Source organism: Strigops habroptila, chromosome 3 (genome assembly GCF_004027225.2).
Source record: "Strigops habroptila isolate Jane chromosome 3, bStrHab1.2.pri, whole genome shotgun sequence".
Classification (NCBI taxonomy): Eukaryota; Metazoa; Chordata; class Aves; order Psittaciformes; family Psittacidae; genus Strigops; species Strigops habroptila.
The window spans coordinates 64187589-64203453 of NC_044279.2; the positions used below are offsets into that span (position 1 = coordinate 64187589).

General features: G+C 41.2%; 1 protein-coding gene across 4 annotated transcripts in view; it reads right to left on the reverse strand.

The window, feature by feature from the left end:
• Nucleotides 1-13792, reverse strand: part of CALD1 (caldesmon 1) — a 196652-nt gene extending 182860 nt beyond the window's left edge. For 2 of the 4 annotated variants that reach the window (XM_030480633.1, XM_030480626.1), the window contains exon 1: nt 13610-13792. The gene's annotated coding sequence lies outside the window, so the exon portion shown is untranslated. The remainder of the gene's footprint in view (nt 1-13609) is intronic. The other 2 variants (XM_030480634.1, XM_030480627.1) reach the window with 1 other exon arrangement.
• Between the last annotated feature and the right edge of the window lie 2073 nt (nt 13793-15865).

A 15865-nucleotide genomic window follows, 5' to 3' on the forward strand; every position in this document is an offset into this window, starting at 1 on the left:
CAGAGGTAAACCTGGCCTGAGATTGCTCAGGTTTCAATGCAATAAGCAGCAAAACACTAGAGTATAATTGCCCAAAAGCTACGTGAATAAGTTGGCCAGAAGCTTTATATTGCTGTGAAATTATTAAACCAGAAGTAATATCTGATCAATAAAGCTGAAGTGAAGCAAAACACATACAAAATAAAGCAATAAGGAAAAAGAGGAAGCAATCTGGGATAGTGTTATGACCCAGTTTTACACAAAATCAGCATGTTTGACTTGATGCCCTCTTAGTACTGCTGGCACACCCAAAAGTTTCGAACTGACACCCTTGCCTTGTTAGGAAGAAAACTGCTGAGAGCACACCCAGCTCCTCAGGAGAGTTTCTAGGGATCACTGAATTGAAAAGGTGAATGTTTGGCAGTGATTTGACTTTGCTTTTTGGGTTTAATACTACAGTCTACTTCAAAGTTTAATCCTTTATAGTTGCAAAATACCATTTTACCTCTATTTAGTTTCCTCCATCCCTATTCCTTGCAAAAAAATTAAACAAACCAACAAAACCATTCCTGGTATCACTTAAGGAGCTTAATTCAGCTTTACAAAACTTCCTATTTGCATTGGGAATTTGCACTTAACATTGGGCATCCCAGTCAGATTTTTTTTTGCATAATGCATGTTGTAGGTCACGTTAAAACAGCATGCAATGGGTTGGAACAAGATTCAGCTGATGCTATCCATATAAACATTGTAAACCACTAATTGCATTTCTTTTTAATGAAGAATAAATGTTTAAACAACATCCATTTGCAAAAATCAGTGATTTCAGTTGGGTGGAATTCTGCCTCTCTTCATCAAGCAGCCAAGTTGGGGAGCCACTACTAACTTTATGAATACTGAATAGGGGCATTATGTCCTCACAGAAAAGGAACTTGGGTAAGGAGGACAGGTTGTCTTTTATGCATACAACAGGAACACCAACACAAGTGGATTATGTTTGTTTTCTACCACTCATGTAAATGTCAAAAATGTAATTTGTACCAATGATATAAATGAGACATTCCATCTCTCATGAAAATGACCCTTCAGTTGAAGCCAGTTGCACCTGTACAAATTCAAAGTCACGTGTGGTACATAAAGCGTTTCTTTCTGGTATTTCAGAGACATACTTTTATGTTCCTTGTGCAACAGGCAGCACCAAAGTTCTATGAGGAACACAGCTATTTCCATGTAGCCTCCTGTCCTTTCTGTCATAAACATGTTTCAGCATAAAATTGCAATTGTTCATTCCTGGCAATGGCCTCTGCCCCTGCCTCTTTCTCTGACTTTCCACACGACCTTAGTATTCAAACAAGAGCTCTCTCACTAGAGTTTCTTCCTGTCTCAGCAGCATTTAATTTGCTGAGGAGGAAGATCAAGAGAGGACTAAAAATCTCATCACAAATCCTCTGAGCAATAGGGCCTCTATGTCATGCTTTCCACTGTGAATCTGGCAAAATATTGCAGCTAGCAGAAATCATTTCTGCCTGATGGCAGAACAGCATCCTACACGAAACAAGTTGGTCATCTCAGACCAATTCTGTAAGAACATGTTTTTGCATTACCACTGGGAATAATTAGCAGTTGTTTGAACCACAGGGACACTAGCTTCTGCTGCACTTTTTCTGAGGAAAATATAATTAACTCTGGCTCAAATAGTGAACAGTAAGAATGCTGTAATAGACTGAGAAGAGATTTGTAACCCCGCTCCGTAAGAGCTCTCTTTTAAACAAGTGGATAGGGCCATTTAAAACACTCCCTATGTTTTACTGCCTTCTCCTCCCCCTCTCCTCCTACCCCCACACCCCCAATTTTGGCCTACAGATCAAGCTTAATTACCATCATTCTGCTTTCCTTCAATACCTTAAGTAAAAACAAAAGTTAACGCTACCTAACTCTGTAGTCTTTAAATGTTTTCCCTCCATCACTGGGAGTGCACAGCATCACACTGCAAAACACATTACAATGAACCTTTACACCACACACCTGTAAACACCACAATTTCAAAGACTTGAGTAAAGCAAAAGCAACTGAAAACTGCTTTTCAGCTGGTGGGAAATCCTGCTAAAATCAAGGGAGTTGTGTTAACCTCTAACCCCAAAACAACATTTCAAAGCTTACAGCGAAGAGACTGCAGATTCTGGTTCCAGATGTGCCTGTACCTCAGGTGCTGCTGTACAGGAGAGCAGCAAGCAGAACCACTAAAACACAAGAATCAAGAAACCAAGATGAAAAAATGTCTCTCCCTGGCCTTTCTTTACTCTTAATTAAAACTTGTCACGTCTTCAACTGTGTTTCCTCATACACAGAGCCACAGCAAAGCCCATCTCACAGTTGCAGACTGTGCTGTGAGCACCCAAGCATCCTGCTTTTAAATAACACCTCTGCTAGACTTCAAGGAGTTTTAAGGCTCTTCTCCCTTTTTGAGATCAAAGCCATACTTTCAATAGAGCACAGCCATCTTCCTACAATTTTGCAAGATTTAGCTAAGGTGAAGGCTGAGTTTGAAGGAAGATGTGATATTGCACAATATTTAAGAGAGGTTCAACTCAGGAGATATACAGTTCTTATTTCACTGCATCCTTTGGTAACTTCAAGGCAGAATAACTGCATATGTGGTGCTTTTGTCTCATCTGGCTTTACAATAGCCAACACAACTTCTCTTTTAATTTTATATGGTTGAAATTAAGCAGCAAAAAAACTGAAATCCCCTGCAGAACAGTCTTATTCTGCCATGTTTCCTTACCATCTCATCAAGGAAACATCTGAAATCCAAAAAGGAAGAAACTCAGCCTAGCACTCAGAAAAATTAGATACCTCTTTGGACCTCCCTGGCACATCACCCCTATGGTTCATTTTGGATTTACACAGGGACTATTCAAAGCAGAATTTCGCCTCTCTTCTCCCAGGTGGCCCAACACATTTACTGCAATGTGCAGCTATGCTGATATATTTTATATGTATGTAAAGCACATTCCCTAAACTAAAACACTCTCCCAGAGAGTGTCCCTAGGTCTCTGCCTGATTTTGGCCTCATTTACTCCCTTGCAAATGAAAAGCAGCTCCACTGAAGTCAGTGAGGTAACACTTCTATTAAACTCGCGTGAGATCATGTCAGAGCCATGGTCCATAATAAAACCAGCTGCCATTAACTCTTCTACAAGTTTCCATTCATTAGGAGATTTTTTTGCTTGAATTCACATGAGCAATATCCATGGGCCAAGAAACACATTTTAGAATGATAGCTATTTCCCCTTACTAAAAACTAGAAAGTGCAGCAAAGTATCCCAATCCTCACTGAAAAACTACAGCTTATTGTATTTTGTTAATAAACAGAGGTGTTTATGGACAAAACATGTGTGAATATACTTTAGGGAATCATCCTGTGCTGCCTAGAGGAAAGGGACAAAAAGACCTAAATATGTCTTTCCTAGGTTTTGATTTTTTTGGTTTTGCACGAGATTTGAAGGGGTTCAGGGTGGGTGGGGAGGTGTTATGCCTATGGCTTCTGGTATTTAATTCTAAATCAGGGAAAAACCTTGAGTGTAAATATTTAAATTCAGCCTCAATGACCTGTAAGCACTGAACTAAGATTGATGAAACCAGTTCTATGCCTGCTAATGCCAACAGCCTTTCCATCAGCGACTTTCCATTGCCTTGAAGGGTCACAGGAGAGACAGAAATAATGTACTCAGATTATAATGTTTTTTCCAGTTCATCACACCAGTCTCCAGGCTTTCAGAACTGTACAACTGTATTTTGTCATGTCAGATTCATAGTCTGTCACCACCTCAATCTGTTCATTTATAACGAAACATATTTCCTACACATATAGTAAATTCCTTTCATTTTTTACTAGGATGAACTGATCTTTATCAGATACTCTGACACAGAAGACAAACACACCATTACTCCCTCCCCTCTTGCTAATATTAAGTTTTCTATATACTGACTCCATGAAAGGAACTCACATCTATTACAGAAGGTAGCGAACAGAAAAAAGAACAACAAAAAAAAAAGATGCTGAATGCTGCCTATTTTGGAAAAACAATTGGGTTGTCAGAACAGAAGGCCCAAGAGTGACAAACTAACTTTCTGGTTTGACAGGTGAAGCAATAAGCATCTTTACTGACCACGGAAGTCTCTTATTAGACAATGGATTGAAGCTTTAAGGCAGCTCACAAGCACTACAACAGGGAAGAGTAATGTTCTAAAAAACATTAATGTAAATCAAAAAACTTATCTCATAAAATTATGACTTTGACATCCTTTATTGAAGGATCCCAACAAAAAAAGGGAAGGGGAAGTCACAGTTGTGGCCAGTGAAAAGCAGCAGAGTTGAACATGAACTTCTGCAGAGCTTCTCTACAGGTAGTCAGAATGAGATTGCACAAACATTGAGCTTAGCCACAAATCAGAGGAGGCAAAAGTGGGGGAAAAATTACTCCAAAGCATGCATCATTTACACTTTCCACTTATAGGAGGAAAAACAAAGCAGTCTTTGGGCTCAGGAACACCAAAGATGGTAATAATGGAAGAAACGAAATCTTTTTTCAACCATGCAATAATACTTATTGCATTCAATGTGCTTATTATTCAAGGACTTTTCCCAGAGGCTCCAGATGCTGTTTAAGAAGCTGATATAAGGCAATCTAAGTCCTGAATGAAGAAATATGAAGATTAGATATCTAGTTATTTTAGTCTCCAAATTGGCTATCCCTGATCCTTCCAAGAGCTGGAAAACAGAAGTAATCTCATGAATTACTATTACATTACCCAGCTGCCACAACTTGACAGTGCTGTGCTTCTTTTGGCCATGTTAGGGTTGCTCAGTGGGCATTTCTTGGCATGACCTCATGATAATGGTCAAATGACATCTCCTCAGAATTACTGCCATCAAGAGATGAAAATCAGCAACATCTCGAAGCAGTCCTCATTTACATCCTCCCTCTCTTTGACTTAAAAGATCTTGACCTTTCAGATGCAGCTGAGGGAGCCAGTTTCACCTTTAGCAAAATAATTAAAAAACCAAAAACTCTACCTCTTCTCACTGAAGAAAGATAGCAGATATAAATGACTACCAAACAGAAAGGTCAGTTTTCCTTAACACTGGAAACAGAAGCAGTGCCATGTGTCAAAAAGCAATTTTCCGTTACTGAGAAGACAGATCACTTGAAGGCTGTCAGTCAGTAGCTAACCTAAAATGCCAGGTAAATCCATTACCACCCTATGGCAGGTCACCTGCAAGAAACTCTGCCTTCTTGACATGGACAAAAATTCTTATTACCAGTTACACTTGCTGAAAACTGTAGAGATGCACAATCATATATGGAAATAGAAGCTGAAACACACCTCTGTCACAGAGCTGCGGTCCCTCCTGGGAGGCACAACAACATTTTGGAGGAGCAGAAGACTGGCTTCAAACCGAGTCAACCTATCCTGTGGCTTACTACAACATCCATTTTAACCACATCCACTTAAGTGGCCTCAAAACATGAGTAACTGGATGGTGTGCAATGAGGCATGCAGTCTGTGAGATCAGTCTGATCAATCAGCCCTTCTGGCCACAAAGATGTGGGTTTTCATCAGATTTTACATAGGGGTAGGATACCAGACATAACCTCTAAATCTGCCAATATTACACAATCATATTTCTGAGGTACTCAATGTAACACAAGCAAAAACTCTAAAAAATCTCCAGCAGAGAATCTTATGTAGCTCCACTCTTCCTACGAAATAAAATGCAACCAGACCAACTGCCTTACCCCCATGATTTTGATGGCAGAGAGAGTACTGATCCTAAAACAAAATAAACTGAAAAGCAAGAATGTAAACACAACTGTGCTCTAATGACTTCGCATCTTAATGTCATCTGTGTAAGGTTTCACTGCAGTAACTGATGTGGTGGAAGGAAAACCCCTGAAGGATGCATGGAGTGCTGGGGACCACTTCTGAAACTCCCATCCAAAGCACATTGCTCCTTTCCTCCCCCAAAACTCATACCTATTCATACACATACCCATTTCCTATTTGTTTCACTCTTGTGGTCCCATCACTGCCTCTGAAATACTGGTGTTTAATCATTGCTTTTACTAAAGTTAGTGCTTTATGCCTATTGAGAATAAGATTTTGTTCTGCTAATCCCAGCCTTTAGTCATATAAATCCACAACAGATGCACTGAAGACAGAGGAGCTACATTTATATATACTGGTAGAGGAAATGTCTTTTTCTTGTTTGGGTTGTATAGGGGGAAAGAGAGGAAATAGGCTGGTATGTCTGGTTTTATGGGGGAGTGTTAAGTGGCAAACCAAACTGACTGCAGTTTACAGAGATCTAAATAAAGGAACAAGAAAAAAATAGTTACAAAGCATTTAATAACATAGAGCAGAGAAAACTGCAAACAAACTACAAGCAAAAGTTGCTGCTTTTCCTTTTTATTGTTATAAGGCATTACTTCTTGATTGCACACTGTGTCCAGTGAATAAGCCATTTGTGGTTGGAGTGAATGAAGCACAGACCTTTCCCATATATGGCAGGCCTTTTAATCACCAGGGAACAAACGAGCAGTGGAATTTTACTGGCTTTCTGGGTTTGCAGTGCCCTCTCTTGTATGAAATATCATTTCCCAGTGAGTGCTTATTACTGGGATTTTGACCCAATTTCCTGCTGCCGTTGTCCTTCAGGGATGTGTAGAAAGCCAAACAAAAAGCCAGTTTCTGATAGTAAGCAGCCCACTCTGAATTCTGAGTAACTCAAAGAAATCAAACAGATTTGCACTAAGGCAACTGAAATCAGACACTATATATATATATACATTTAACTAACAATACAGTTGACATTACTGTTTTCCTGTAAAGCAGGATCAGAGTCAGGCCAGCTGATGCCCAAGTTAAAACTACTCCCTCATTTTCACCAATGCAGCTGAAAAAAGACAATTGATGTTTTAAGTTACTGGCATAGCACTAGGGAAATTCTCAGCTGGCCTGCTTTTGTCAGTGTAACATACATTAGCCACAGAAATGCTTGGCTCAGTATCATCTGGATTGCCTAAACACTCTTCTTCATATTTCTAGCAATTAAAATGCTGCACTTCAGTCTTTATAATCCAAGTTTTGTTTGAAGTGGCAAAGTAACAGCTACGGCTTATCAGACATCTGAATGAAACTCCTCATTTTCATAGCAGAGGTGTGGCTCTGTGCATGGTGCTAAGCTGTTCCCAAAACTATGCAAAGAAGCAAACCCTCTCTGAGGACCCAGGGGTGCAGCACTCCACAGTCTCCCATGAAGGATGCTGACTAGAGGCATCCAGCAACACCAGTGGGTTATGCTATGCAGGTAAGTGAGAGCTGACCAAACTCTTCTGATCTCAGAGCTAACCCAACCCACTCCCATTTCCAAACATCATAGCCAAGCTCTAGGAATTTCTTTTCCAAACCTACGAGCTTTAACTAGGCTGGAGCAAAGCCAAATTCTGCCCTGGCTCAATGGCTTTTGAAATTGTTGAGGGAAAGCAGGTTATTACTAGGTCATTAGGAAGATGCAGACTGAAAGGCCTTAGACTTTGCTCTCTCTGCAGCTGATCCCAAAAGACTGAGCAGAAACTGTCCTCAGTAAAAGAACTTGTATTAGAAAGTGGTTGTCTGGGCTATCAAACAAGCACTGCTAGGTTCTCTGAAGCAGTGAGGAGTTAAAAAAAGGTCCTGCCTCTCCTTCTGGGATGAGAGAGAGGTTTTACCAGAGTGAACACTGTGGCTCAAAAAAAAAAAAAAATGGGAAGGGAGGAGGACCATTTCACCATTAGAGAGCTCACTGGCAAAGAAAAGAATGAAGTGGGAAAAGGGTAGTAACATGCCCTGTGGCAGTCAGAAAGACAACGGGAACATCAAAGCCTTGCAAATAAGAAACAAACAAGGGCCTGATCACAGACTCCTTCACTTGGGCAGAGCTCCCTTTGAAGATGACTGGAATCCAACTGGCATGAGTCTGCAGGACTGAACCTTGGCTTCTGAAGGAGCACAGGAACTGCTCCTCCTGTGCTCACTTCTTGCACAGCTTCTCCCTAGCTGGAGCCGGGTGCTTGGGAGAAGGACATAAAACAAGCTGCCAACAAATCTCAGGACCTTTGTTTACAGAGCTGTCATAGGTTCAGGTTCCCTTAGCAATCTGATGAACCATGAATGCTGGTTTTCCCTCACTCCAAGTTATTTAGCTTCTAGAAGTGCACACAGTGATTTCCATGCCCTTTAGATCTCCGCATCCTAAAAGAAAGATTGGAAAGGTCAATGCAGGTGGAGAGGGTTGTGCATGCATGCACATGCGTGTACGTGCATGTCTATGTGCAATGCAATTTTCTTCCTTTCAAATCTGTTGGCCTACAGTTACTGTTCTGAATAGATCAAAACCCAGAGCATTTACAGCAAAACTTTATCTCCAGAAATCTATTTATAACCCTTCTATGAGCTAAATTCCAAAGATTTTTTTTTGCCATTTAAGGACATAAACCAGAAAATGTGCAAATGGGTGGGTTCCACTTTGCTTCACACCCTCCACAGCAAGTCTCAAGGGAAATGCTCTTTATTTGTATTCTGTACACAAGAGGGTGTGGAAATATGTAATGTTGTTTCCATTGCCTGAAATATTTCCCTAATATTTTCCCCCCCTGCAGCCTGGCCTGGCCCCAGGAGTTACAATTTCAAATGCTCTCATCAACATGAAACTGGATAAGCAGATAAGGTTCAGCAGCTTCTCTTCCACGGTTATGACACTGTGGTAAGCCTGTAAGCAAACACTGTCATCCCATGTTTTTGTACATGCATAACAACTTCACAGGAAGGCTCTGTTTCAGCTTCATCAAGCACAATTAAATCTGCAAGCACCCAAGAAATTCCTCTCAGATATATCAGCACAGTGTCACTGCTGGTCCAGCCTCCACCTCATCCACTGGACTTCAGTGGTTTTATACCCACAATCTAAAGAAATTACTTCCTAGTAGAATACCTATCTGAGTAACAACAAAAAAAAAAAACACAACACACAAACAGAACAAAACCAAACCAAAACAAAAAAAAACCAAACAAAACCCGAAAAACACCACCCAAAAAACAAAACCCAAAAAACAACAACAAAACAAACAAACCAAAACAAAAAGGTCATGTTCTTTTTGCTGGGAAATCCACCAAAAATAAGGTTTTAGCCAGTGCTTAAACTTGGCATTTGGTATTACAAATTCTTTATAAACACTAATGAACTAAACCCCAACAGCCCTATGGGCTAAATACAAAAAGGCACGGATTATACTTTACTTGAAGATACAGAAACAGACACACAGCCATGAAATGACTCACCAGGTATTTATGACCACAGGAAAAAATTCAAAGGAGAAATTACTCCAGTGGCTTAAGATATGGCTGTGTTTTTCCTTTCTCTCTTCCCCCTGCTTCCTCAGTTATTTGCTCCTGCCCCCACTGCAAGCCACCAGGACAGTCCCCACAAGCACTTCTTCCTGGCTTCAACCCAGAGTCGCATGGACATTGCTATAGGCAGGATCTTCTGATCAAGAAGTGCCCCTATGCTTCACGGGCAGAGTTTTCTCCCCTCAAGGGGCAGACACAAGGGGCAGGGAGGGGAAAGAGGCATCAGTTGGTGGTGGTGGTTCCTGACCACAGGTGGAGGAGGTGGGTGCCACCAGCTCAGAGCCCACCCACCTCTCCACTGGGAAGCTCACCAAGCCTGGGCACTGCCACAGCTGGATGCACAGCAGTTCTGCAAAACAAAGCAGTAGCCAAGAGGTTTACAAGTGAGAAAGTCCAGAAGGCTGCATGCCTCACAAAGGCTGCTAGTTGATGCTTGGGAAGAGGGACATAGTAGAGACCACGCTGCTAATGCTGGTATCTGCTTGGCAGCCAGGCTGCCAGCCCCGCACCTTTTATAAGCACTAAGCCCAGTTTCAAAGAAAAACATACATGCAAAGAAGCACTTTCTTATGCAGGATGTAAACCATACAGCTAACATATCAGGGCTAGCAGCTAAGTAACAGTGTTATGTGCCCTAACCTTCATGGTTTACCAAATCTGTTCCAAGAAAAGTAGGAGCAAGCTCCCTCAGGGGTGGGAGGGATCCCAAATTACAATGTACTGAGTGCCGTTCCCCACTGGGCTAGCTGAACTGTACAAAAGTATCAGGAAGGCAAAAAGAAATTGTTCCATAGTTCAACTGTCCTATGACCTCAGTGTTTCATCCAGAAAGGTCAGATCTAATCTGATCTTCAATGCCTCCGAGTCAAATTTCAGCCTTAGCCAAATCCTCGACAAAAACATTTGGAGGCATTCAACAGCTACAGCTCCCCAGCAAGCACCACTACCTGAAGAGTAAGTGCCAAGACAGAGGGAAGTGACTTTCTTCCATTACAGTTGCCCCCAAAATCCATTCTCACCAGGTTGTGGGGCTTTAAACCACCCAGGAGTTACAAACAAATCCAGCAAACCAGCCCCTGCACATGCACGTCTCTGAAGGTGAGAGCTCTAGGAAGGAAGCAGCTTTCTTGTTGCAAGCTGCCAGGGGGTAGTTGCTAAGAAGAGACAATTTTTAAAGAATGAAAACTTGCTTTGAAGATAGACTCCCACTCTTTGCAGTCACAGGCCTGTGTGCCTCAGGCTTTGTACACCTGGAGCCCAATCCTGCAAACTCCCCATAAAGCTCCTCTCAAAGGCAATGAAAGGTTCACAGGATTGCGCTTCCCATTCTGCCCTGTTACCTTTTTTGGTGCTTTCTCCGATACCCAGGAGAGTCCAGAGAAGTACAGCAGATGGACAGCTAATATTGCTCTCTGGGCCCTCTGCTTTCTTAGGTGCATATGGTTTCCTGTCCCTATTTGCTCATACACAGCAGTCGAATGTACCAAGTTGTACACTTGGCAGATAAGGGTTAACAATTCCACTGATCTGTAGTACAAATTGAAACTCAGGCAGCCAACAAAATAGGCCTCAGGTAAAGAACTACTGAGAAATCAGAGTATTTTAAACAGTCCCAGGGCATTGAAATCCTATTTGTCCTGCAGGAAGGGAATCCTACAAGCGCTCATTTTCTGCTATGAAAAGATCATCTCCATAGGCAAGGCCGCTCCAGCTGTATGCCGGGAAGGGTGAAAAAAGGAGGACTTCCAGCCAGGCTCTTGATAGATCCTCCCTAGCATTTTTCTCCTCATATGACAGAAGCTACCCCCCAGCAAGCAACCAGCAGAAAAGCCTTGCCTTTTCTAGTCTCACCACCTAGAATAAGTAGCACTGCTCTCTAACCCTGTATGGGTCTGGATGGATACTGAGCAACATGCCTCCATGCCATGTGTGGCCCCATGAATGAGACTTGGAGGAGTAAGAAACGTCTCCATCTTAATGCACTTCACTTTTCCCTCTGATGCTGGCCAGAGGAACTTACAGCCCCTCTTTCCTTTCAGATCACATAGATTTCAGTGCCATTATTGCACCATGTATCAGTGTTGGACAGGAAACAAAAGCACAAGAGAAGTTACCACTTTCGCAGGCTGCTCCATGTCAGAATAATGCTGTAAGTGTATGAAGTAGCAATTGCGGAAAATCCCTTATTTAATGCTTACATGCTTACATCACTCACTGTCAAAGCATATTCAGACTACACAGGACTCCCCTTGCGTCAGATCCTGCATCCATTAATAATGGTATTGATTTCACCAAGACTAATCTGTGAATGAAGGCTGGGGAATTGATCCTCTTATCACTGCATGCTGCAACAAAGAGGGGTTTTCAGGAAGCACAAATTATTTCAATTTAGTCTCTTATTCACAGGCATCTTATCCAGTGTCTCCCCCCTCCCATCATGATTCAGATGTCATGCTAACATGTGCAGGTTTTATTGATGAACATACTTGCCTATCAAAAAAGCCTCCCAAAGACAGGCAGACCTATACTTTCTTCAAATACATTGAGAAAAGTTCAGCTCCCCACCTTTACCTTAAAGTCAATTTAATTAAGCAAATGGACCACTCCCTTGAACCATCCCTCCATTTGTAATTCGTGTTAAAACAGCTCATTTCATTCATTTTGGTGTATGGTGTATGTAGTTTTAGGATGTCATCCTGTCTCTCAATGGCAGGAAAAAAAGGCATGAAACTTGTCTGTAGATGCATATGCTCACAGAGAACCTACTGCTGCATTTAATGAGACAGAGATAGAAGGGAGGTAGGATCCCAGGGTTCTTTCATGGCAAATCATACAAGCACAATCATTCACAGTATGGTATCTAAAATAGACAAATTATAATAAATACACGGTTCTCACAAAAGAAACACTTGGCCTCCTTATTTTCTTTGAGCTGCTGCCAAGGATGGAATGTGTTATTTTCACAAATTATTCTCCTGTATGCCTTTTAGCAAGAGAAACCTTTTCAGCTAAGCAAAATTGCATTAAAACTGCATACTCTGAAAAATAAAAAAAAAAATAAAATAAAACAAATGTATACTCGCCAAGAAGTAACTGTTAAAAATTATCTTGCCCATTCTTCCAACCAATATATATGAGAAAAATCAATTCTATCGCTGCAAGTCTGGCCAGAGGCTATTAGTTTGGTCAATGTCTGCTGCTCCCAAGTATCCGTCTGCCACTAACTTCATCCCTCCCTTCATTTTTTCCCAGCTCTTTCTCTGAGAAATTCCCCGCTATGCAGAATATCATGCTACCAGCAGCCAGCCTTGCACAACGCTTTCAAACTGTCTGAGCACGTCAAAGGAGCCGGGAAGGAGAGCCTGCGTGCTGGCTCTCCCCGACAGCACTCTGACTGACACAGACGCAGACCCAGACTTTTAAGAGCTCTGGTCCTACCCAAGTGCACTTTTTCTCTCCCTTTTAACAGGAAAGACAACTTCACAAGAAACATTCTGGGAGTACACTGCTAGGCATGTTGAGGTCTGAAAACAAAAACGGATGCCATCTATTGTCAACAATACTTCTATGAAAGGCTGCCATGACAGACATCTGCTCAGCAAGGATCTGATCAGTTGCATTAACCAGAGCTTTACTTTATCTGTATCAGTTACGCCAGGGAGACTGCCTTTACAGTCAGGCTGCCCTGAAAGTCCAGGTATTAAGTTGCAAAATGAAAAGCAATTCATCAGCCATTAGTACATTAAGAACCTTTTCATTGCAATTACTTTAAAAAAAAAAAAGAAAAAAAAAGAAAAGAAAGAAGGGGAGGGAGATACACACATAGATTATTGCTCTACTGACAAGTATGCTGCAGGATCTCAAAAGGAGTGGGATCAGCACACATCCTGCCCTGCACCCAAAGCCTTGCTCACAGCACCTCCTCATTACGGTCCATTGGGGTGGGCAAGCATGCACCCCCTCTACCCGCCCAGCATAGGTATCTCCCTTAGTTCACCACAAACATCGGGGGGGGGGGGGGAGGGAAGAGAGAGAGGAGGGGAGTAAAAATAGTACCCGACACTTTTGCACTATTTCCACAACTTGTTAGATTTCGCATGCTGCTTAAACTCTAGCCGTAACGCAAATGCAGTCAGACCAGCTCGCTCCCAAACAAATACGTATCTTAAGTCCTTACCTCTGGCTGAAAAGTTTTCAACTAGTAGGAAGGAAATTAATAACTGGCTGCTTGGGCAGGAGCACAGCAAGAAAGGCACACCAGCAGCCTCACACACAGCCCTATTCAATAAAACTACAGCTTTTCCTTGGCCCCTCCCAAAAGTCAATGCTAAGTGAATACATATCCCTTATGTTTACAATTGGCAGGCAGCGGTATGCATTGTCCTCAATTTATTCTAATAGGCAGCCAATGACTACGCACAAGCCAAGGTGGGTTCAGCCTGCCTGCAGAGATGCCTGTCATTCCCTAGGCATGCTCAGGAAGCCACTCATCAGAAAACCAAGACCTAAAAAGCTCCGAAAATTCGTGCAAGCTGCCAAAACTGTCTTGCTACATGCCCTTTTTTGGTTATCCTTAGCAGGGCCTCTGAAAGTAAATCCTCTGTCAGGAACAATCATAAGAAATGTTAATCTTGGAGAAAGAGGCTGTCTTGTTGGACACAAATGGAGCTTAAAAAAGGAAATACACTGAATGGAAAGGGACACAGTAAACATATTTACTTTTTGCACCAGTTAAAAAAAAAAAAGAATATAATTTCACCACAGCTAAACTTTGTTGTATTTTTTTTTTAACGAGGACCACATGTAAAAAGGAACAGAAATGCTCTGCTGTGCAAGCTTGATTCTGCAGAAAGAGAGAGACACCAGTGGGAAAGGCGCATTAAAGATGAGTTGGCAGGCTTCATAGCCTGTTTCCATTTCAAATAGTACAACAGAAGTTACATATAGAATATCCATGTTCTGAAAAGTAACTTTTAAAGGGATTCAAAACTTTGATGATGATGTTTAGCAAGTTGGACTAATTAAATACAGAGGTTTAGTTTATAGGTATACATATATTTATCAAGACAATAAAACTGGTTCATTTACTATGAGGATAGCCCTACATCTACATATGACCAACATTCTTCACTGTCTTTGAATACTATAGCTAAAGTAAGCTTATATTAATTTTTATCTTTTTTTTGCTTTACTGATTGCACACTAACTTCCCAAATTATGCAGGCAACTTAAAAAAAAGAGAACGAATGGGTGCAGACTGATGTTGGAAACAAATGAGCTATATAAACTAATTAAAGTGTGAAAATAAATGTGAAAATTATTGCGTAGGAAAACAGCACAGTACGTAGCTCCTGACATGTGCATATACCAGCTACTAAAACAAGGCTGCAGGAGAACTGCTGACTGCTCTAAGGGGACAGGATTCCAGACCAGGAGACATTGTGCAGATTCATATTTGACAATAATAGCTACAAAACCAGTTAGGGGGAAAATATGTGTAAGATGACTTTGCACCTGAATGGGCTAAACTATTTTAATGCCTTTCTGGGTCTTCCTTTTTCTGGCCACTGGGCCCCGTGGATTTAGTCACATGTATAATGCAAGAAGGATTCAGTCCACAGACAGTAAACTAAATTTTATAGCATGAAAAAAATATTCAGAGAAAAAATCTATGCAGATTTACAGCAAGCAATTATAATAATTCCAGTGTCACTTTAAATTTCACAGTTTCATTAAATGCAGGGGTTTTTTTTTCCTCTATTTTAACAACCCTTTGGAAACAACTTCTAATGCCAGACATCTCCCATGATGTGGCTGTGATGGTTTTAAATATTAGAAGCAATGCATAAAGCATATATGTAACTGTTTTGCATGATTTACTAGACAAGGGAGAAAAAAAATCCTTGCTCTCAGATCATTCCATTAACTATAGAAATTATTAACCTGTGTATCAATGACCAAATAGAGGTAGTGACATCATTTAGGATGAAATTACAATTCTCTACTGGATCTTACTATCCCCTAGATTTTCAGAACATAAACCACTGAAGAATCCAGGCTGAGGTGTAAACGGGATTAAGGGATGTTAATGGTCAGAACAGAAAACTGAATGCTAGAAATATTATCCGGTTCTTGTTCCATCATCACCACCAAACCCTGCAATCTCAGTCCACTGCAACAGGGTATATCCTACCTAGAGCCGAAAGCAACTGTATTTTTTGGAAGAGACTTACCATGGGTTCGATGCTCCCATGTAAAGCATGCCAAACTCTTTGGGTTTCAAGTCACTCTACTATTAAAATTCTGCAAAAAGACCAATTTTGCTTTGCGAAATGATACTATGAAATTTAAAGTTTGAGCTGAATTTCACTTAAACTTTTGATTTCAATGACTTGAAACTTTGAAGCCAATGAACTGGCACAGATACCATAGT